This window comes from Protopterus annectens, chromosome 4.part0 (assembly GCF_019279795.1).
Source record: "Protopterus annectens isolate FY-2018-M chromosome 4.part0, PAN1.0, whole genome shotgun sequence".
Taxonomy (NCBI): Eukaryota; Metazoa; Chordata; order Ceratodontiformes; family Protopteridae; genus Protopterus; species Protopterus annectens.
This window is the reverse complement of record NC_056733.1, coordinates 1651294355-1651317543: the sequence shown is the minus strand read 5'-3', so window position 1 is coordinate 1651317543 and position 23189 is coordinate 1651294355.

The window sequence follows — 23189 nt, the reverse complement described above, 5'->3', positions numbered from 1 at the left end:
ATTGAAATACTGCTTGCTATAACAGAAATGTAAACTAAAAACTAAAAAATAAAATAATGATACAGCATCGAACTGTTGCAAGTGAAAAGCACATGACCACTTCAAGTTCAGCAAACTAAGTATGTAATCATAACAAACAAGAGTCACTGCTCTATGCAGAAAAAGTAGGAGTACAAATGCAGTAAATACAATAAATAACTGCTAAAACAAAACACACACACACACACACACACACACACACACACACACACCCTTCCATTAGTATCAACAAGTACCTGCAGATAGTTTCCAGCTTCGTTAATGCCAGCCAAGCTCCAGTTTCAAAGCCAAAAGCCCCACAAGATCCAAAGTCCTGTCCTTCATGCGAGAGCAGGCTACAGCCTGCAGACATTGCAGTCAGAGCCCATTCCAGTCTATGCAGTTGTAACTGCATAGACTTTTGGGATCTTTGCTGTTGCAGACTGTCTTCATAATCCAGACTGTCTTACCAGCAGTCCGGATTCTGTGCATATGCTCTGGGCTGGTTCATGGGCTCTTTGCTGTTGCAGACTGTCTTCATAATCTGGACAGTCTTACCAGCAGTCTGGATTCTGTGTGCATGCTCCAGACTGGTTCAGTAGCAGTCCGGACACGGGAAATGCCACGAGTGCGCATGCTCAAGTTTCAGACTCAGAAAATGCCGCAAGTGCACATGCGTGAGTTAAAGGACTTATGTTTTTTTTTTTTATTTCTTTTTTCTTTTTTTCTTTTTATTTATTTATTTATTTTGTACATCTGGGAAGGCTGCAGTCCTGCAGCCCAACAGCACGAGCCACCCCTGAGGGAATGTATGATTTGCTATCATGCTGAGTTTTTTTTTTTTTTTTTGACTGGGCAGATAAGGTAGGTGCTATTGAGGTTACAAGGCATTTTGTTAATCACAGACTGGCTAGAGCTGTAGCCTTTGTAGGTATTATGAGTCTAGAACATCGGGACTGCTGTGATGTGGATCTGTTGTTGGTATGATCATGATGGAATGCACTTGAGTGATGTGGGAGTTTATCTTTTCAATGTGCACATGGCTTTTTTGTTTCAGGGAGTTGTTATGAGCTCTAGTTTAAACAATGCACATGTTTTGGGTTATAGCAGGAAAGGAACTGGGAGAAGGCTACTATGGAAGCAGCCTGGTGGGCATTTTGGGACTTTGTTCCCTGAGATGGAGGTTGCTATTACCCTATTTCCTTCCCTGGGTCCAAAGGAGAAAGTAGGAGTGATTGGCACTGTAATGCTGCCAGGAAGTGAAAATTGTTCAAGAGTGTGTGGTTTAAGATTATGCTGGCAGGTTTGTTGGTCTGAGTGCTGTAGAAGAGTGATGTAGTACACTTACAGTGTGGCATGTTGTATGTAGATGTGTTGTTTGCACATGCCTGCTTTGTTTGATTACTATTTTTCCAGGGTACTTTTTCTCTGCATATGAGCTGCCAATGTATTGACTTATTACTACATACATAAAAATATTTCAGGCAAGGGCATTAATGTCCTTCTAGCTTGCCAATATACCAAAACACTTGTTCCCATAATAAGTGTGTGGGCTGTTGTTAAAAATATCTAAACTAGTTCTTGCTTTAATGTAATTTGGTAGTCTGTTCCATGCATCAACTACTCTGTCAGAGAACCAATTAGTACACTTCTCATTCCTATAGAATATTCTACATAGGTTGTCTGATGATTCTTTACTAGCTTCTGATAACCCCAATCCTCTCCACAGGTAGATGTCTCTAAATGTCCCATGTACCTGAATAAGATCTCATATTTGATATCTTTAAGAGACACTGTACAAGTTCAAATATTTTAGTCTTTCATAATAACTTATATTTTCACATCTATATAGGCTCTCTAGTACTTTCTGATAACCCCAATCATCTCCAGAGGTAGTTGCCTCTAAATGCCCTATGTACCTAAATAAGATCTCCTCTTAGATATCTGTAAGAGACACTGTACAAGTTCAGATATTTAAGTTTTTCATAATAACTTATATTTTTACATCCATGGATGATCTTGATATATCTCTGCTGCACTTTTTCCAGTTTACTCAAGCTTGTTTTCTTATAGGGTTTCCCTTTTTATTATTCCATACTCAAGTTTGGGTCTAATGTAACTAACAAATAATGACTTCATTTTTGATTTCCTAGACTTTATAAATCATTTTATACAACCTATAATTCTATAACTATCATTAACCGATTGGTTATGAATAGAAAAACTCATAGCTGGATCTACCCATATACCCAGGTCCTTAAATGAGTCAAAAGTTTCAATCACTGTGTGCTGCATTAAATATTCACCTTTCAGTTTATGTCTCCCAAATCTCATATGCTTAGTTTTAGATGTATTTATCATCATATTATTCTCCTGTGCCAAAATGGTCAATGTAGTTAAGTTATTTTGCAGACATGCCTTATCTGTAACACATGTAATCAGTTTACCCAATTTTAGGTCACCTGCATACAGACTGTAGAACACCTCAGATGAAAAAGTTAGGTCTGAAGGATACAGTCAAAACAAGTAAGGGCCTAGGACAGAGCCCTGCGATGCACCTTGACTGTAACCAAGGATTTCACCTGTCCAGCTGCTGTATGATACTTGTTTTGAAGAAAATGAAAACACTGTCATCTGTGTTATCATGTCTGGCAGGGAATTTGTGCATATTTTCAGATTAACTTGCATTGTATGCTAGCATGTCTAATTGTGAAATGTAAATAAGTCTTTTTACATGTTGAGTATTTCTTTCTATATACAGAATGTTTAGAGAATCTTTCAGTGTTTTGATACATTTCTAACTGCATGTTTGAGAGGGACATTCTAAACTACAAACTATGGAGAATCAGCTGGCCAGTGCATGATGCCATTAGAATGTTCCTGGTTGTTAATTGATTATTTAAACAGCTGACTAACAGAAAAAGAACTTTTTCAAAAAGTTGACTGATATATTCTGAAATTAGACAGTTGAGATGGCAGTTTCGTCAAGTGGTGTGCAGTCAGCAGACACCAAGAAAACAGAACTCAACAAAAACTGTAACTTTACCTTGGCCTTGCTATTATGTGTTAGATTAGATCAGGGGCAGTATTCTTTATATAGACAAGTAAAGCTTAGTTATTAAGATAGATTTTTTCTAGAATAGTGGACTCCTATCCTGCAGTTTAATTTTACGTTCCCGGTGAGTTCTAGTGTTTATTGAAAGCTTTTGATTTACATTTATGTAATAATTTTTACTTATTATTAAATGTTTTTCATGACTTTACATTGTGGCTGTAAAACAGTGTTTTTCTTTAGAGATTATAGAGTGCTTCTACCTCACTGATACTCCCCAGGTCCCTTCGAAGGCCTGGTCACTTATGGTTATAGCTATCATTTATTGTGATATTTAAATTTCATAATTGGAAATCCCTTTAGAAGGGCATGAAGACACTCTGATTGGTGACAGCATTGCTGTATTATTTTGAGGAAGGGACACAGATGGAAATCTGTGTCAAGATTTCCCAGAAGTGTTTGGATGTGTGAGATTTAAATTTACTTTGAGTATGAGTGTATCAGAAGTCTTAAACTGGGGCACATTGCTCTGAAGTGTGTAACAAGAAAATACATTTTGGGTGGAAAGAAGTATAAAGTCCAGTCCCAGGAAAATAAAATGTGTTCCTGTTCTTCTCTTAGGGGGAAATTGTGATATATTACTTCTGTTTAAGTGACAGTCTCATATTGGAGTAAGTAGTGAAGATTGAAGTTCCTTAGTTACTGTCCCAGGATAATAAGGGACATCACATTTATTTGTTAGCAGTCTGGTGAGGTATTGGCCAGACATCACACTTGTCATGTCCTATTTGTAAGCCATTCAGCTATGCATCTTATCAAGAATACATTGATACATAGTTGTTCTAACTTATTGATCAGTGTTTTGTGTATGACCCTGTCAAATGCTGAAGTTAAACCTAAATAAATTACATCACAGAACAAATTTTCATTTATAGTTGTTGTTATACTGTTATAGAACATCATGTTACAGGCAGTAATAGATCTATTTTCAAAATATGCATGCTGATATATGGTTTCAAGTCCCAACCTATCCAATTCTGACAATAACTTATCCAATATTACCTTCTCCATTATTTTTCCACAACATGAAAGTAGACTTAAGGCTCTATATGAATCTGAATTTGTCCTACTCCCCTTTCTTTTAAAGACAGGTTTAATACGCACATGTCTCCAATCTTGAGGAATTTCTCCATATTTATATGACCTAATAAACAATAGATATAATGGTATGGTAAGTTCTTATTGAAGTGTTTATATGTCATTGTTACTAAGTCCATCTCCTCCCTCTGCTTTGTTTGGATCCAGTTTGCACAGTTCTTTTTCAATATAATCTAATTTGATTACAGAATCTGAGGTTACCTGGATGTCGCTAGGACAGTTTATCACCCCTTTTGTTGAGCCAGACTGTTTTGCATAAGATTTTGTAAATATATCTGTAATCTGTTGTGTCTGAGAATACATTTTAGAAATAGCACTGTTTATCTACTTGTATGTTTTTACTCCTTCCACAACTTTTGTATCTATAAAAAGGTTTCCTATTATGTTTAATATCTTTATATAAATGTTCTTTAAATTTTTCTTCATCTTGTCTCACATTATGCTTAATCTGTTTGTCCAGCTCAGTTTTCAAAGTTGTAGTTTGACTTCTGTTGCATTTCGTTTATTTTTTTACTCTCACCTTAATCAGATATCTTGTTCTTATGGAAATATATCCCCCTGATGCTGTATACCTAGATCCTGATGTTAAACATTTTTTTGATTTTTTTTGCACTCCAGCAATTTCTCTTTCAAAACTTTTCACATTCCATCTGCAGTTTTTCTACTGAACACCTCACTGCAGTTAGTTTTACACAGTGACTGTTTTGCTTCCATGCAATCTGTAATTAATATTCTGTGCATTGCTTAGATTTCACTTTGGCAGAAATATTGAGCAACAAAATAACCTTTATAACCCCATGATCACTGCACATCAATGGTGGTCAAACTTGACTTGAAGTAACAGTAATTTCTTTGGGAACACAATGTCTCTTATGTTGTTCCGTACCCTGGTATTTTTTTTTTTTTTACAATATGAAACAATTGTTGTTCCTGAATATATGTTGTGAATGATTTCCTTAATGTTGTTGAATTTAAGTCCCCGACTAATATTATTCTTCCCTACTGTATTTCATGCAAGAAATATATGAATTCCTCTAGGTCATCTGCACTTGACTTTGGTGGTCTATACACTCAAACAGTTCTTATATTTCCCAGGGTTGTCCTTATTGTCACAGTTACACAGTCTATAGTATTGGAGTTATCACTGAACATGTAATAATTACAGGTCTCATAACTATCTTTAATCCCTATCATAACACCTCCATCCAAATTGTTGTTAGAATGTCTGTTATTGTAAAAACATTTATACCCTGATAGAACTGGATACCAGTCATTGTTCTTTAACCATGTTTCACAAACAATAACAGCATCAATCTTGTGGGAAGATAGCAAATTTTCCAATTAAAAAAAAAACTTTATTATTAAAGCTCCTAGCATTAACAACCATCACAGATGCATCAAATATTGTTATCTGTGAACTGCTAAATTTTTGACCTGGCAAAAATTCAGCTTATTGTTTGTTAAATATTTCAAAATATCTGCTGAAAAAATTCTCTTCTCTGATCTTGACAAATGCATGCCATCCTGTATGAATATATGTGCCCAAAACTAAGGATGGATGTGCTACACATTTCCATTTTTTAAAATGGCATTTTTTTCCATGAGCACTTACCCAAAAAATCTTTTCATTCACTGTGACCCAACTATTTTTGATATAGGTGATTTGTGAAAAAGACATCTTAACACCACTAGAAGCTATACTATCTAAGAGGGCTCCATAACTTGTTCAACAAATGCTGACAGAGAGATCATGGTTTTCCTCCAGGCAGACATTTTAGCTTATGGATGCCTGCCTGAGGACTTAAGAAGCATAAGAAATAGTGTGTAGTAGGGGGTGGGGGTGAGATGGTTGTTAGCAAAGTTTGTGGGAATGCAGGATTAGGTCAGGGGAGACACGATATGAGGTAAGTTAGTTAAGGGTAGTGGAAGGAGGGAGGGGATTCGTGGGTGGGAAGTAGGTACTTTCATCCTCTTGGTGCAGACTTTTACCTGAAGCCCCCCCACTCTCCCTTATAGCTAGTTTCAGTTTCATAATTATTGACCTAGAGCATTCAGGGACTTAGTCCTCCGAGAGGGAGGCTGCAATCTACTCATCCCCTTTCCTGGGACAATGCAGGAAATAGCAGATAGCAGTATGTTAATGCCACCTGAGTGTGCTAATGGTACAAGAGTGATCTGTTGAAAGTTACACTACTAAATTGGTTTGTTGAGTGTTGTGGACAGGGAGTGTAAACTTGCATACAGTGTGGACTGTAGTAGTTAAGTGGTTTGTATGTGCCTGCTATGTTTGATTATTTTGTTTTCCATGATGTTCCCAGTGTATGAAATTCCAAGTTACTGATTTATTTTTTGAATGATTTGCTCAATAAACATTAATTGCATTGCAATTTGGTGGGGGTTTTTTGTGTGTTTTGGCAGAAGGGTTTGTGTACAAATAAGTGTGCTAATTGAATATAATTCAGTCTTTCATAGGGATATGATCTGCTAGAAAGGTTCATTCTTTAGGCATATGTTTCAGTCCCTCTCTGTCCACCCGACTTATGTTCAACACTTAGTAATTCACTTAAAAAGATCACTACTTCTCAGTTCCACAATAGATGAAAAACTGTGCATAATTAGTGTTTACTATTTTGGAAATTAAAACAAATAAGTAATACAAGTAAATAATGGGGCAAAATCGACAACCAGAGAGTGATCACTTTATTAGGAAATTAACCATATAAGAAGAAACATTAATCATTGTGGAAAATACACAAGACACTGAGAGTTCTTAGCTGGAACACACTAAGACAGATAACTTTAATAAACATGCTGAAAGACAGCAGTTCTGCCACTGGCAGAATGTTTTATGGAACTGAAACCTGCACTAATGTATTTTGCATGCTGTTTTATTTTTTATGAGTGTTACATGCACTTGTTTTCTTTGCTTTAATTGTTATACTATAATAAAGGCTTTCCTCAACAAATGAATGCATACATTAATTATCATCAATAAATAAATAATTAAATAAATAAACTTTGTGAAAACAACTTTCTAACAGTATTTTAATTTAGTGGGACTACTAAGAAAAAAAGTTCTGAAAATGGTGATACATGCATCCAATTATTACCCATTTCTTATTTCTTTAGCACAGCATTATTATAAGTTTAATTTAGCAGCATATGTTTAAATAACACTTTTAATTACAAGAATTAAGCGTTTTCATGGAAGACTAAATTTGGACTTCAAACAATTGGCATGGAATATACTTTGTACTTGTCTTAATTGTGACAAAAAGAAAAATGCTAAATTTGTGTGTATTTCTTATTAAATATGTACTCAGTATGCTTTCACTGCAATTTTATAAATGCAACATTTTTTTTTCATTATAAAAATCTGTTAGTGAGAAATGTTTTCCTGATCTTCCAAAACATATAATTATTTTTCTGTCATGGTTTAAGAACCTCAGATTAATCCTTTGAATTATTCTTTTTTTTCTCTACATTGGATTTAGTGTGACTTACTATGACACTTAATTTAATCAGAGGATCTTCATTTGTCAGCAAATAGATATGAAATGGAACATGTTGTGTTTGATACACTTTTTAAACAGGTTCTCTGTGCATTCAGTCAGATGTAAAAGTAATGGCCAGAAATGTACCAGAGTTTAAGTTAACAGGTTTAATTTGTTATTAGAAAACCAATTTCTGCTCTAGGAAAGTAACAAATGTTATTTATACTTTAGCATTTTAAAGAAAACTGCATTATATGGTATCAAGTTATGACTTGTATTGTCATTCTCCTGTTTGTCATCTTCCTATAACAAAGAACTAAAAGAAGGACATTGGCAACACATAGTGATCAATAATACAATATTCAATAGTAATACAACATAGAGTAACCCCTGCAGCTCATTAACTGGAATATTTTGCTATCTGTCTTAAAATTACTTACAACTAATGTTTTGGTATGCATAAGCATATTTCCTTGCATGTTCTACCTCTACAGTTTCAACATGCATCTTTGCTTCACTCTAAAAATGCCCTAACACAATTAAATATTAAGTTATGACATCATTCAGCAACTACTTTTTGTTAGCATTGCTAGGATGGTCTAATTCTATAATTGTTTTTTTTTTTTTATCCCAAACAAATGACAGAATTAGAAGAGAGGTCAATGATTGCCACAATCCCATACCATTATCTAATCTTAGTAACTGACTAGAGAACTGCAGTGATCTTATGACAGCAATACAATAAACCTAGAAACTTAGCCTCTTGCAAGAAACAGGGCCACATGACTATGTGACATGCAATAAGTCTACACTTGCAGCAGAATCACCTCATCCTGTGATACACACTAAGGGTAATCAAACCATGAGATATATACTATGTGTGCAATTCCTTAGTGTGGTATATGAAATGATGGCCATAACATCAAGTGTTTGTCTTGAAGTAATAAACAGAACTATTTGAAATAGGTTCTTGTGTCACATCAATAAATAAATAAATTCACATTACATAAAACTGTAGTATATTATGTCATGGCACCTGAATGGTGAGTTCACATATTAGGGTTCAGCAAACCTCCAAATTATTTAAAATCCCTATGTTTTTTTTTCAGAATAGAGCCTTTTCTTGTTTGTATTTACATCTGCTCATTATAAGACTTTTATGAAGAAGATATAATGTAATTTGCATGTTGCATAAGACAACAACCATTTACGCATATGGAAGTAACTGCATGTTCTTCATTCATTACTGAATTAACATTTAACATTTAACACAGCAGGAAAGATAATTTTTAAAAATACCCTGCTGCAAATGGCTCATTATAATGACAATTCTATGACATATGAAGAGACTGATTAAAACAAGTTGTTATTATTATTTACTCATTTATACAAGTCTATTCTTTATGATGTCAAGGACTTTAGCACACTGGGCCTGTCTGTTCCTCCAAATTCATTTTTATTACTTTGGTAATGTTGTCTGATCATCTTAGCCTTTCCTGTCTTTGTTCATCTTTTGCAATTGATCTTTCTCATCATCAGTGCCTTCTCTAGTGAATCTTGTCTTGACATTATGTGGGTAAAGTGTTTCAGTTTAATTTTTAGTATCAGACCATCCTGGGAAAAGTCTATGTTTATTCCTTAATTAAGTCTTGCAGTCCGTGAAATTCTTAAAATTTTTCTCTAAAACCACAGTTGTAAAGCATTGCTTTTTCTCATGCACTGTTTTAATTATAAAGCAATTGTCACAGCCAAGCATTATTACTGAAAAAGCAACAAGTTTCACTATGCAGATCTTGGCTGACAAAGTAATACCTTTGCTCTTTGAAATTTTATCCATATTCACTAATGCTTTTCATTCAAGCAGAAAGCCTCATTTAATCATATAGGTACAATCATTGTCTACAGAGATCTCTAACTACAGGAAAAAAAAAACAGATTTCTTCCACTTTTCTCCTCCTATTTGCAAAGAAGTAATAGGGATAGATGGAATAGATGACAGAGCTAGATGACATTCTGCAAAAGTTGATTAAATTATTTGCTTATTCTCTGCAAAATTGCATTGTGGAAAGGAAACTCTTAAAATCATCCAAAGCTTAGTATTTAATGCCCCCCCCCCCCGAAAAAAAAATATGTAGAAATTACAAGACAAGCAAGTTATAACATTGTGATGTACCACCCACTACCATAAGGTCAAAAAAAGGTCATGTCAGGGATGAACATGACGCAAAACTATACTGCACTGTAGAAAGGAAATTCTTCAACTCATCCATACTTAGTACCTGATCTTTTTTCAAGAATTATGTAAAAATTACAAGGCAAGAAAGTTATATTCTTATGATGTACCACCCACTACCTTAAGGACAATGATGTATCACTCACTGCCTTAAGGACGCAACAGGTCAGGCCAGGTTTGAGTTTCAAGATGCCCATCCACTTCCACTTTACTCTTGAAGATTGTGAGGGTGCTACTCTGCTTGACTTGGGTAGTTTATTCTAGAGAAATGGGATAAATATTTGTAAACAAATCTACCAATAAAGTGTGTTTTAGTTACAGGTTAGTGGTGATTTAAATCTTTAGTTCTAGTGTTAGTGGAGCTGTTTATCTTGCAGTAATATATTTGGCTAGGAACCCCTTGGGCATGTCAGCATGTGTGAGGTGCATACCAGAAGGTGCATTGAATGCAGTCTAAGTAAGGCAGAATGCAGTAAAATGATTACTTATTTGCCTTTGATGTGATAACTTTATATCTCAGTTGTGCTAAATAGAAAGATTTTTATTGACTGTTAATGCTACATGGTCGTCAGCAGAGAGGGAGTAGTCAACCCAGTTGCCAAGATCCCTGATTACAGAGAGGGAGTAGTCAACATAGGTGCCAAGATCCCTGATTACTGTATAGGTAATGACAGTGATTCTAGTCATGTTATAAATTGGAAGCAAGTGTTTTTGACCAATGCAACAATACTACACTTTATTAGCATTTCATTTTAGCCCTTTGTCACAACACCATTAATTAGTGAGGATTAATCCTTGCTGTGGTGAGACAGTATGAATGGTTGATCAAACAATAACATCTAATTCCCAGTTATCAACAAACTCCATTAACCATAACTCTGGATTTATTCTTTGGAGGTTAGAAAGGTATATGTTAAATTTTAGATGTCCCAGCACTGATCCCTGAAGTATGCGATTATTTGCCTTCTTGCTTTCTAACGTAACATCTGCTGCTTTAACGAATTGAGTTTTGTCATTTAGCCAGCTATCTTTCTTACATTGTACAGTTGCTTGTTTAGGTCTCTTATTTACAATGCCAGAATGTAGAATGTAGTTGAAAGCATTAGCCAGACCAAGATAGGTTGTGTGGTCCAAGTGACCACTGTCTACAGCCTCAGTGGCCTTCTCACAGAAAAAAACTGAACTGATAAGGGTCTAGGTGAAACACATTTTTGATATCACTGTTTATGATGTCAGATATGATAGATTTCTTCTCAAAGGATGAAGTTACAATATGAACAGAAGATTAGTGACTTTAATAAGTGGCTTAGTTACTGGTGTCATATCTAATGGAGTGCAATATTGTCAGAATGGAACGAGAAGTTAAACACACCACCCTGCTTTGCCAGGGATGGGTGTAAGTGGCATGAGATGTATTTCATTAGACAATATGAAGAGAAACATCATGTAGTTCATGGCATATGTGTTCCTGGCTGGCATGAGCATCATTCTATCTTCTCCAAGGATGATGCTACAATATGAACATAAAATGACTGACTTTAATAATTGGCTTAGTTTCTGGTGTCATTCTAAGGGATGCAATATTTGTCAACATGGAAAAAGATGGTCAGCAGACCATGCTCCTTTGTCAGGAAAAGTCTGTGCCTGTCCCTCCTAGCCTTTCAAATATTAGCTAAAAATTTTTCATCTCCCATAATACCTTTTTTTAGGAAAGCCAAACTGAAAATATTTCTGACAAGGAAATCAAAACCAAGACAATCTAAAGGTATTACTGCCCAATGCTAGGAGTCTAAACAAGAAACAGGCTCTCCTCACCCTAGAGAATGCTGACAACTGTACCATCACTGAGACATGGTTTAAAGCCACAGAGTACCTGACAGTGCAAGGTTATAATGCCTTCTATACATTTTGACCAGCCACTACACATGCTGGGAGTAAAGATGAATGTGTCTTGATTTACATAAAAAGTAAATATGCCTCAAGGCTGGTCAAAGAGGATGATACACTTGAGCTTCTTCATGTTTAAATCACATTAGGCAAAAATCCCATACCTCTTCCTTTCAGGCTATAGGTTCCCCTGTATGAACTAGGAAATCCATAACATGTATTGAAGCTTACTGGAAATGCCATCCAACCCAATGTCATATTCATAGGTGACTATAATTATCTTGCTATTAACTGGGAATCATATACAATACCAAATGTGCAGGCACAGAGATTCCTGGATTTTGTAAAAACAAACTCCCTGGACCAGATTGTCAATGCACTGTCCAGGAGCGAAACATAAAGGATCTTGTCCTCACTCATATGGAAGAGCACTGCACACCCCCAGTGTAATGTTTTCTCTGGTAGGGTCAGAATATTAAATGATCTCTTTTGAAGCAAAAATGAAACCCAGAGCCCCAGCTAACCTTGGAATGTTCAAGAAATTCTCAACAGCCAACTTTCTACAACCAAGGGATAACCTGACAAAATGTTCAGCCCCCCCCATACCCTGAGAAAATTGCTGTCTATGTAGAGTTGTTAACAGTTACCCAATACAATCATGTTAATAGCTGCACAGAGGCAGCTGAAACCACCAGGAATAAGTACAGAACTAACTCAAAAAATAAGCCATCCTGGTGGAATCACAACATCAATAAGCTGCATAACAATAGGAAGAAAGTAATGGCAAAAATTAAGAGGTGCAGTACCCAGAAGGATAAATACCCCCTTACTAATCTAAACAAATTACTCAGAGGACAGGTAACATTACCAAAACCAAATTTGAGGTAAATTTGGCCTCCCAGGCTAAGTACAACCAAAAGTCATTCTTTAGCTATCCCAAGACCTCAAAATGCATGAAGTGTGTAGAGCGCATTGTTAAAGTAGACAGCGATACATAGCCAGAAGATATAGCAAACCTACTGGCAGAAAAATTCAGCTCTAACTTTACCTGTCTGATCCTCTCCAGCCTCCCCTCAAGAAATACCATCAAATATAACTCCTCTTGCTATCATTAGGGAACAAGTCCTCAATGTTCTGCCTAAAACTGAGAACACTACATCGTTGGGCCCTGACAGCATCCCAGTGGTGGATAGCTTACTACCCATCTATGAACCTATAAACCTTTTCCATGACCTTAGGGATTTGACTAATTAAACTGATTGATCCCATTCCCAAGGTCTTTAGCCACCACCTCTTTACGAAAGAGCATTACAACAGGAATTATTTCTCCAATATATGTTTAATCACTTTCAATATCAAATGAGACCTTAAGCCTCTTCCATATTCACTGGGCATAAGAAACTGAAATAATACAGAATAGGATGCCAGTCTATTGTAAGGCACAAGCCTTCAGTCATGGTACTTACGCCATCAGAAATTTGGAGGAGCAGGAGTTCACATAAGGTATGTATTTGAGATGTTAAAGGAATCAGGAGACTTTGGCAAAATCCACATGGACACAAAGAAGACATGCAGACTCCACACAGAAGGCAACACAGTCAAAATTAAGTGCTACATTATTCCAGCTCTTTTAGAAATGATGACATTTTAACTATATAGTTGAGGACAAGAACTCACAGCATATATCAGGATCTTTATACATTTTTTATTACAGAATATCAGGAAACATGTTTACTCCCATACTTTATTAACTATATCTAAATAATCGGCCGGTAGCAGGTAATGACTGCTACATCAACCGAGTACGTCAAATGCAAAAACCTGTGACTGCAGTCAGTGTTTAAAGTACTTCTTAGTAACTGCAGTTCCTGATTGTTAACTTCCTGACTGTTACTTTACTCTGCTAATTATGGCTTGACACTGTAAAGAATAACTGGCTTAAAGATTTGTTTCACTTAAGTTACAAAGCTTGGAAAAAGAAGCATCTGAGGAAACCAAGAAATATTTTAAAAGTATAAAAAAGAACTATGGACATGGGAAAAAGTGAGATTTGATATGGTGCAATATTTATGCAAAGGGGGAAGCCAAATTAATCAATGTAAAGAAAGCAGCCCCAAAGATATTTGAAGAGAAATACAGGCAAAGGCATCTGGATATGAAAAAATGTTGCAATAAAAAATAATGTCACAAAGATGGAACACAGAAAAGAAGATCAGTAAAGTAGAAGTTAAAAAATAGAAGTTGAAGTTGTGGAGTGCCTGTGACGTGAAGGATTTGATGTAGAAGGTGTAACACAGGTTACATCACAGCAGGATGGAGTGAGTCCCCAAAGCAGGGAGAAACAGGAAGATCAGGAAATATCTGAAGAAATATGGACATGGGAAAGAAAAAGAGATTTAATATGGTATAATATTTATGCAGGAGAAAGCAAAACTGAACAATACAAAAAGAGCAGCACCAAAGATATTTGAAGAGAAATACAGACAAAGGAATCCAGACATGGAAAACTTTACAATACAAAAAATTAGAAGGTCAAAGAGGAAAAGTAGAAAAGGAGATTAGTAATGGAGAAGTTAAAGAAATAGCAACTGAGGTTATGGAGTACCTGCAACGTGAAGGATTTAGTGTAGAAAATCAAATTCAGAAAGCACCACAACAGGATAGAGTAATGGATATCTAAATTAAGGGGAAGCCAGTGGAACAGGAAGCAATTGGTCAGGTGCCATATGAAGATAATTTGGAGCCTTTCACAGGAAACCAGTATAAACGTTCACTTGAAGATAGACAGCAAGGGAAGGAACAGGAAACTGTGATGCAGCCAATGTTGAGGAGTGATAGGCCAGTGAGTTGCCATATGATAGACAATGGATGGCACAAGATGAAATTTATGAGACTGTGTCACAGGAAGATTCTATAGAACCTTTTATCGAAAGCCCACAGGAATTGGAAAACAAGGGATGTGCCCTCAGTTTGGAAGAAAATGAGCTAAGAGAAGAATTGCTTGATTTAATAGACATGGACAGATATATCAAGATCAATGAAAGAAATAGACTGCAGAAGGTTAATAAAACCCAAAAAAGTCAGAAGTCTGATAAAACAAATAAACACTGTAATTAGGACTGTTCATAGAGATCCATGTGATATAACAGAAGTAAACAGTATATATTACTGTGCAGCTAAATTAATAACTGATAAAGTTCTACCACAAGAACACAGGGTTGTGAGGGAAAGGAAGGGAAGAAATTGAATATCATCATGGAAATATTAAATAAAATTATAAAGTAATTAAGACAGGAAGTGTCATTGTTAGAAGACTATAGAAGAGGGAACAGATCAACAAAAATACTAAGAAAGATAGATATGGTACATGAAATACGCAATATTATAAAAGACCTGCATCTATCATGCACTATCACAAATAACAAACTAAAAATTTCAGCACAGGTGGAAAAACTTAGAAGATATGAAGATAAATATAAAGAAAAAGTACAAAACAAGCAATTTATTGAGGACCCAAAAAGGTTTTATAAAGAATTGGGAAATAAGATAAAAGGAATTGAAGAGTGTCAAAAAAGAAGAAATAGATACATTTTGGAGAAGTATCTATGAAGATCCTGTGGAACATAACAAAGATGCTAAATTGATAGAAGAAGTAAAAGAAAGTATAATTAGTTTGAAGATACAGGATATGAAATGGGATGAAGTAACAGCTACAGAGATTGAAACAAAGTTAAGAAAAGCCTCTAATTGAAAACCCCAGGCCCAGATACAGTTCCTAACTTCTGATTAAAAGTATTAACATCTTTGCACTAAGATTTAGCCATGAGTATGAACTATTTATATGCACACCAAGAACAGACACCAACCTGGCTAACAACAGGAACAATAATGCTCCTACTTAAGAATGACCCTATAAGCTACCCTAAAAACTATAGACCAATAACTTGCCTTCCGACGACATATAAACTATACACAGGAATTGATGCCGACAGAGTTTATAGTCATTTAGATGAAAACTCAATTATGACAGTAGATCAAAAGGGCAATAAATGAAAGTCATATGGAACAAAGGATTATTTGGTGTTAGATAAAGTCATAGTGGAGAACTGTAAAAAGGGGAAGAATCTAAGTATGGCATGGATTGACTACAAAAAAGCATTTGATAGTATCCCTCATTCATGGATAAAAGAGTGCGTAAAAATGTATAAGGTACACTCCACACTGATTACATTACAGTGACCATGAAACAGTAGCTGACCACTTTGCAATTAAGCCATCATAAAGGACAAATTTAATAAATCCAATACGCAGTTCAAATGACAATAAAACACTCAATATTTAATAAAACAAGAAACAACCGGTAAGCACTTTCATTCACAAAGAACTTCTTCAGACCGGGTTGTCACACATACAAAATTCACATTTATAGTTTGCTCAAGTCACATGACCCAAAACATTGGCAGTGTTTTAACCCTTTCTTACATAACACTGCTTTAAAGTTTTCCCTATCATTCATACCTGGATTTGCACCTGTGTTTAGCCTCACTTGCCAAGCATATTCTTTCCAGTTTAAATCCACTTCTGCATCCCATCTCTTGTCTTCATTTAAAACTTGGTCAATAACAGTAAAACTAAAACCCACTTTAACTCTGTTGTGACAGTTAACAACATGTCTTGCTAGGGCATTATCTTTGAAAAGAGTTAATTCTGTGGACTCATTGGATTTGGGAGCGGTTTCCAAAAGAAAGGAGAATTCATCCAGCAGCAATGAACCAAATGGTAATGCTGCTGTGATTGATAAGTGGCTGGGAGACTGTCTTGCAAATCCAGCCAATCCATTTACTACAAAGTGACGAGCCCCTGAAATGAACCAACCTGATAGTAGTACCAGCACCGACATCGTAAGTGAGTTTAATGCACTTGAAAATAGTTTCCTAAAAATCAAGAGGTTACAGTGGGATATCTTGTTTTTCAAAGCCTGTTTGGAGGTAAAAAGAATGCCGACAGGACTTAGGTTTAGTAATATGCCTGCTGGAGAATTTTTTTTTGAAGATCTGTTAAGTACATGGAAAGCGTTGAATGAGAGAGTCGCCTGCAGTATGTATAGTTGCTGCTTGAAGATGCGAGGCATAAATTGGTCATTTTAAATGACAAAATAATAGTTATGGTTTCCTGAAAAACAAGGTGTCTCCTGTGAATTTTGAGTTGAAAATGGAATCTACTCAAACAAAATTAATCAAAGAGAATGAGATTCAACAGAAAAGGAAACTGAAGAAATTCATAAGAGATGAGGGGGACTATCTAAATGAATTACAAATGAATCAGCATGCTTCAACAGTAATTAAAAGCAACTGTGCCAACATTTCAGAAGCTGATGAGGCTGTAGAAACCAGAGCAGCAAAAAGAACTAGAACGGAGGAAGTTCTACCAGCAGAGGGCAGTGTAGGTGAAGTTATGAATCATTTGCAGGAAGGAACCAGCAAACAGGTTTTTCAGTGTGTGGATGTTTACCAAGAAGGCAGAACAGGAACAAGGAGCTGGGCACAGGTGGTCGGCAAACAGCAAGCTTGGGAGTCCAAAAAGCAGTCATGGGGACAGAATCAACAAGGCCATGGTTGGAAAAATAAATTTTTTCACAAGAAAAGGCAAAAGAAGTTCAACAACAGCAACAACAATTTTAAAGGGAACTTTTATATGAACAGGAACTAGCAGTGGTGCTGCCAGCAAGGAACAAAAGCATGGAATGTGCAGAAAAAAGAGCTGGAGAGAATTACCAGCAGCACCATTGGAAATAGGACAATCATTAACCAAGCGTACTGTAAATTTGAATTTTAAAATAGGGCATTTGTCTGCAGGGGTACTAAATATAGAACAAAAAAATTTTCTCAGTAAAGGACTTAATTTTGTACCATTGTCAAGGGCAAATATTGTGTATGTGATAAATGCTTTAAGGGGTTTTGTATGAAAAATTAATTTGAAATGTATTTTTCAAGGCAGGGCATGTAAACAACATTGTTTTAAAAAACAAGTGTTTCTAAACCCCCCCTTAAGGCCAGAGTTAGAAGCAGTTTTGCTTACATGTGAAAAATAAGTCAGGGAGTTATTGAATAAGCACAACAAAAATTATATTTATAATATGACTAATACTGAGAAGGATGCTTTATAGTTGTTAGTGGATGATAAAGATATTTATATCACTAAGGCTGACAAAGGTAATGCAGTGGTAGTCATGGATTATAGCTTTTATAAAAATAGCATCTATGAGTTATTGTCTGATGCTGATTTTTATGCAGAAGTGAATTTGATTGATATAGATAAAAGTTTTAATTTTATAAACTCACTGATTGAAAAATGGTTAGTTAAAGGAAAAATCAGCAATGAGGTGGCTGGTTACTTTTGTGTGAGTGCACCCAAGGTGGGAAGGTTTTTTGGCCTTCCTAAAATACATAAAAACTTGGATTCATCAAATTTTAGGCCTAAAGTGGCCAATGGTGGTAGTAAAACTGAGTTCATGGCTATCTATGTAGATAGATGCTTGCAAAAAAGCAATGATTTCAGTGGAATCATATATTAAGGATTTGTTTGATTTTAAAGAAAGTGTGAAGAATGTTTCCCTGGGAGATAGTACGTGGTTTGTAACTGCTGATGTATGTTTATTGTACACTGTAATTCCCAATGAAGAATAAATTGAGAGGGTTACAGGAGTGCTGAAGGGTTGTCCTGATTTTAATGGTGAGGAGATTAGTCTGTTGGCTGAACCTTTAGATGTAATATTGTCTTACAATTTTTTTTTAGCTTCGACAATAGATTTTTTTTAAACAAAATAAAGGTGTGGCTATGGGGGCAGCTATAGCCCTGAGCTATGCTAATTTGTTCATGACTAGTTGGGAAACAGAATTTATTTTTAATTCTATATTTGCTAGCAATATTTATTTTACAAGCGCTTTATTGATGACTTGTTTTTTTTTTTTTATGGGAAGGTTCTGAGTCAGAATTGTTGAAATTCAGAGAATATTTTAATTCTGTTACAAGCTATTTAAAGTTTTCTTTTCATAGAAGTAGAATTAGTGTGAATTACCTGGATCTGACTGTGTACAAGAAAGGGGAGAAAATCTTGGTTAAAATTTTTAACAAAGATCTCCAGAGTAACAGCTACTTGGAATTTAGCAGTTTACACAGTGTGAACTTGAAAAATAATATTGTGTTTGGTCATCTTGATGAAGATGTGTATTTTTTGGAAGAATGTGAGATGTTAAGAACAAAAAAAATTAATCAGGGGTTACCCTATTGTGGTAATAAGTGAAGCAATAGATAAAATTAAAGCCATGAGGAAGAAAGGGATAATAAAGGATGTTGAAAGAAATAGTGAAGGAGTAGATTATAATCTGAGTTGTACATTGGAAAATTCAGTAGATATGTACAGTATTAATTATAATTGCAAATTTTTGAAGAATTTCCAAGAGTTATGTGCTTTTTTATATGAGAGTCCTACTTTTGTCACAAAAAGAGGGAAAAGTCTTAAGGAGTTTTTAGAAACCAAAAAATGTAATACTCTTATTACTTATAATGGGATATCAAGATGTGAAGACTGCAATTATTGTAAGTTTTTGGTACTGGGGAATAAAATAGTAGTGAAGACTCGGGACTTTACTATTAATATCAAGGGGAATTACAATTGCAAGTCTAAATTCATTGTGTATCTAGTATTATGTAATTCTTGCAATGGATTCTACATAGGAAGAATTATACGTAGCTTCTATCACAGAATTTATGAGTACCTGAGGGCAGTTGAAAAACTGGATTTAACTAATGCCCTAGCAAGACATTTTGTTAACTGTCATAACAGAGTTAAAGTGGGTTTTAGTTTTACTGTTATTGACCAAGTTTTAAATGCCGACAAGAGATGGGATGCAGAAGTTGATTTAAGCTGGAAAGAATATGCTTGGCAAGTGAGGTTAAACACAGTTTTAATACTTTGATGTTCTGATATAGACCCAGAGAAACAGACAATGTAGGTTTTGTAAAACCAAATTGGAAACAATTGCATACCTCATTGCTTGTTGCGATACACTAATGGCAAAAGGACTGCATACTGGAAGGCATAATAATGTGGTGAGACTGTTGCACTGGAGATTGTGCAAACATTATGGTACTGCAGTGGCCAAAAAACACTGAAAACATGAGCCATAAAGCATCATAGAAAATGAAGAAGTTTACATCACATGGGATCATCCATTACCAACAGTTGAAAAGATAGATGCTAGAAAACTGGATATAGTGTTCCAAGAAAAGAAGACAAGAGTAGCATTGATCGTTGAAATTGCCACACCCATTGACTACAGTGTCTTGCATACAGAGAGACACAGAGTCATAAAATATCAGGATCTGCAGGCAGAAATGAGAGCAATGTGGAAGAAAGATACCCAGACAGTTCCAATAGTAGTAGGAGCAACGGGTCTTACAAAAAAGAATTTGTAATCGTGTTTAGATATGTTAGCAATACATGTGACTCCATATGAACTGCGAAAGAAGTCATTACTGAACAAATTGCGGGTGCTGCGAGGAGCACTACTGGCTGACATCAAAGATTGAAACAATACTAATTTCATGAAATTTAGTCATACTTTGACATAGGAATGCGGATCATTCCCGTCATATTAGTAGAAACCCAAAAGACTTGGTGGAATTAAAAAAGTGTGAACCAGTTTCAGAAAATGGGCTTTATCTGATCACAGCTGATAAACATATGCACTCATATACCTGTATTTGGATTTGATAATGAGTCCAGCATGAAGGTATAGATGGAAGGCTTGTAAATGATCCCTCATCAATGGTGACATAGTATTTGTGCAAGGAATGACATCCATAAAACCTATGGCTCTTATGCAATATAAATTTATATACTGGAGCTCTTTAGGCTTTTGAAAGATATTTATATTTTACACATTGATATCCCTCCCACACACACACATGCACACACACATGCGTGTGCGTGTGCGTGTGCGTGTGTGTGTGTGTGTGTGTGTGTGTATTTATATATATATATATATATATATATATATATATATATATATATATATATATATACATATATATGGATATAGGTGCAGAACCTTTTGTTGTTATGTGTTTTCTTTGATACTGACAAAGGTAGCACAACTAATTGAAAAGTACCATCTTTTTTGTATTAGATCATGGTACAATGGTTGTTGTTGTTGTCTGTCTTTCGACCTTTCCTGGTAAGGGGTCATCACAGCGGAACTCCGGTCTACTAATGATTGGCAGTAGATTTTTATGAAACGCTGAGGTGCCAGCTCGATGCCCAACCTTCAACGAAGGCACGCCCATTTACGCACACATGTCTTTCAAACGCTACCCAACCACGGGGAGGACATGCAGACTCCACACAGAAGGCACTCCCAAGCCCAGCCAAGAATCAAATGGGAGAACCTCTTGCTGTGAGGTAACAACGCTACTGCCGTACCACCGATCACGGTACAATGGTAATAAGTGAAAATGTCGTTTCCCACTGTAGTTCCATCTTGGAGTTGGTATATAAATTTAGCAGGCTGTGAGTTTTGTGTATGCTTTGTACATGTGGTATGATGCTTGTGTTGTTCAATAATTAGGTGTCAATCTTTTGTGGATCAACATTTAGTGGGTTTGAGGCAAAGTTAGGCTCCCATGCATATGAGTTTCATGACAAATTATAATCCCATGAGTCATACACTGCATTCCCTAATGCTTCACAACAAGGTATTTATGTTTCATGCAAACTAGACCTTAATGTATCCTATTTATCCATAGTTTTATATGAATTTCCAACTGACATCTGTGGAGAGCAATGAATGCTTATTTCTGGCGAATTTGATTTTATTTAGTATAGTTAGGTTTTCCAAATATAATCATCATTGGTCACTTTCTTCTAAAACTTTGATGTACTACTCAATAATATTTTCTGCAGATCCACTTAATTCTCTTTACATGCATTAGTTTACTAGGATGTTTTATAGTTAGCTTTTATTTTTAAATATTTTAGTAACTTTAGTCAAATAGAATCAGGCCAGATTTACAAATATTTTATTTCCTTTATTTTAAGCATTGTTCTTTCTGATCTGAAAACATTCCATTTTAGGTGGTTGCACTAGGTAGGTAATGTTGTTTCAAGTGAATTGTACATGTGCGTTCTGTGTGTGCTGTGATCTGTAACCATTTTGCTCTGTCTTAAAATAAGCAGTGGTGTGGTATGGTGTCTTAGTTTTCCAACAACAGACATTGATATGCTTTTGAATCTGAAAAGATATAAACTAAATAGTTTTGTTCACTGTTCCCTGTAGCAAATATTTCTTGTGTGATAAATTGAAGGCCCAATGCAGAATAGTTTATTTATTTATGTATTTCTTTATTTTTTAACCTTATGTTTTATGTTTGTTAACTTTGAAAGAGCAGTGATCACAAATGACACTTTTCAGTCTTAGATGAGGAAATCATGAACATTTGGCAATTTCTGCACTACATTGCTGGATGTGAAATATAAGTAATTAAAAAATTGTTTATAATATACTAGAGTTTTTAAGAAAAGAAAAGATACATTTTCCTGCAGTGTCATACAGATGAGTAAGCAACATACAATTGTTAGGTACAGCTATAGGCAAATGAATATATCTTTTTAACAGAGAGGTGTATAGATGGCTAAAATTGCTAGAGTTTAAACTAATGTATCAGTGTATTAGTATGACAAGTATTTTAAGTATGTATTTATGGGCTAAGACAGAGGGAATATGGAAGGTATGAGCAAATAGGGAGTTAATGTCATGTGATTTGACAATTTACATAGCATTGTTAGTGGTGCAGCAGGTGTTACAGTCACCTTTGATGTATTAGGCTGTGGATTATATTCCCACACCATGTCGTTGTATTGTTGACACTGCAGTACAACATAAGGGCTGTTGTACTCCTGAATGTGCTGTTCATTGCTTGACATATTAAACCACAGTCCCATCTACTTGAGTTGCTGGTAGCTCATAATGTAAAGGAATCTCTAGCATCTATTATGTAACTCAATATAAAAAATATTTACATATTTGTATTTACATATATACAGACACATATATACACATTTCTATTTCTTACTATTCATAATTTTTGTTATAAGATCTTCATAGTTATTCTTCCATAACTGACCCCCACTCCTTCTTCCACAACCATAATCTGATTTTGCTTTTCAAAATATATCTGTCAAAATCCAAAAGTTCATTCAACATTTCATTCCAAATAACCCCTACTACATAAACTAAATTCCTATATCTCCTTCTCACATATTCTTTATTTTCATGCTTATATCTAA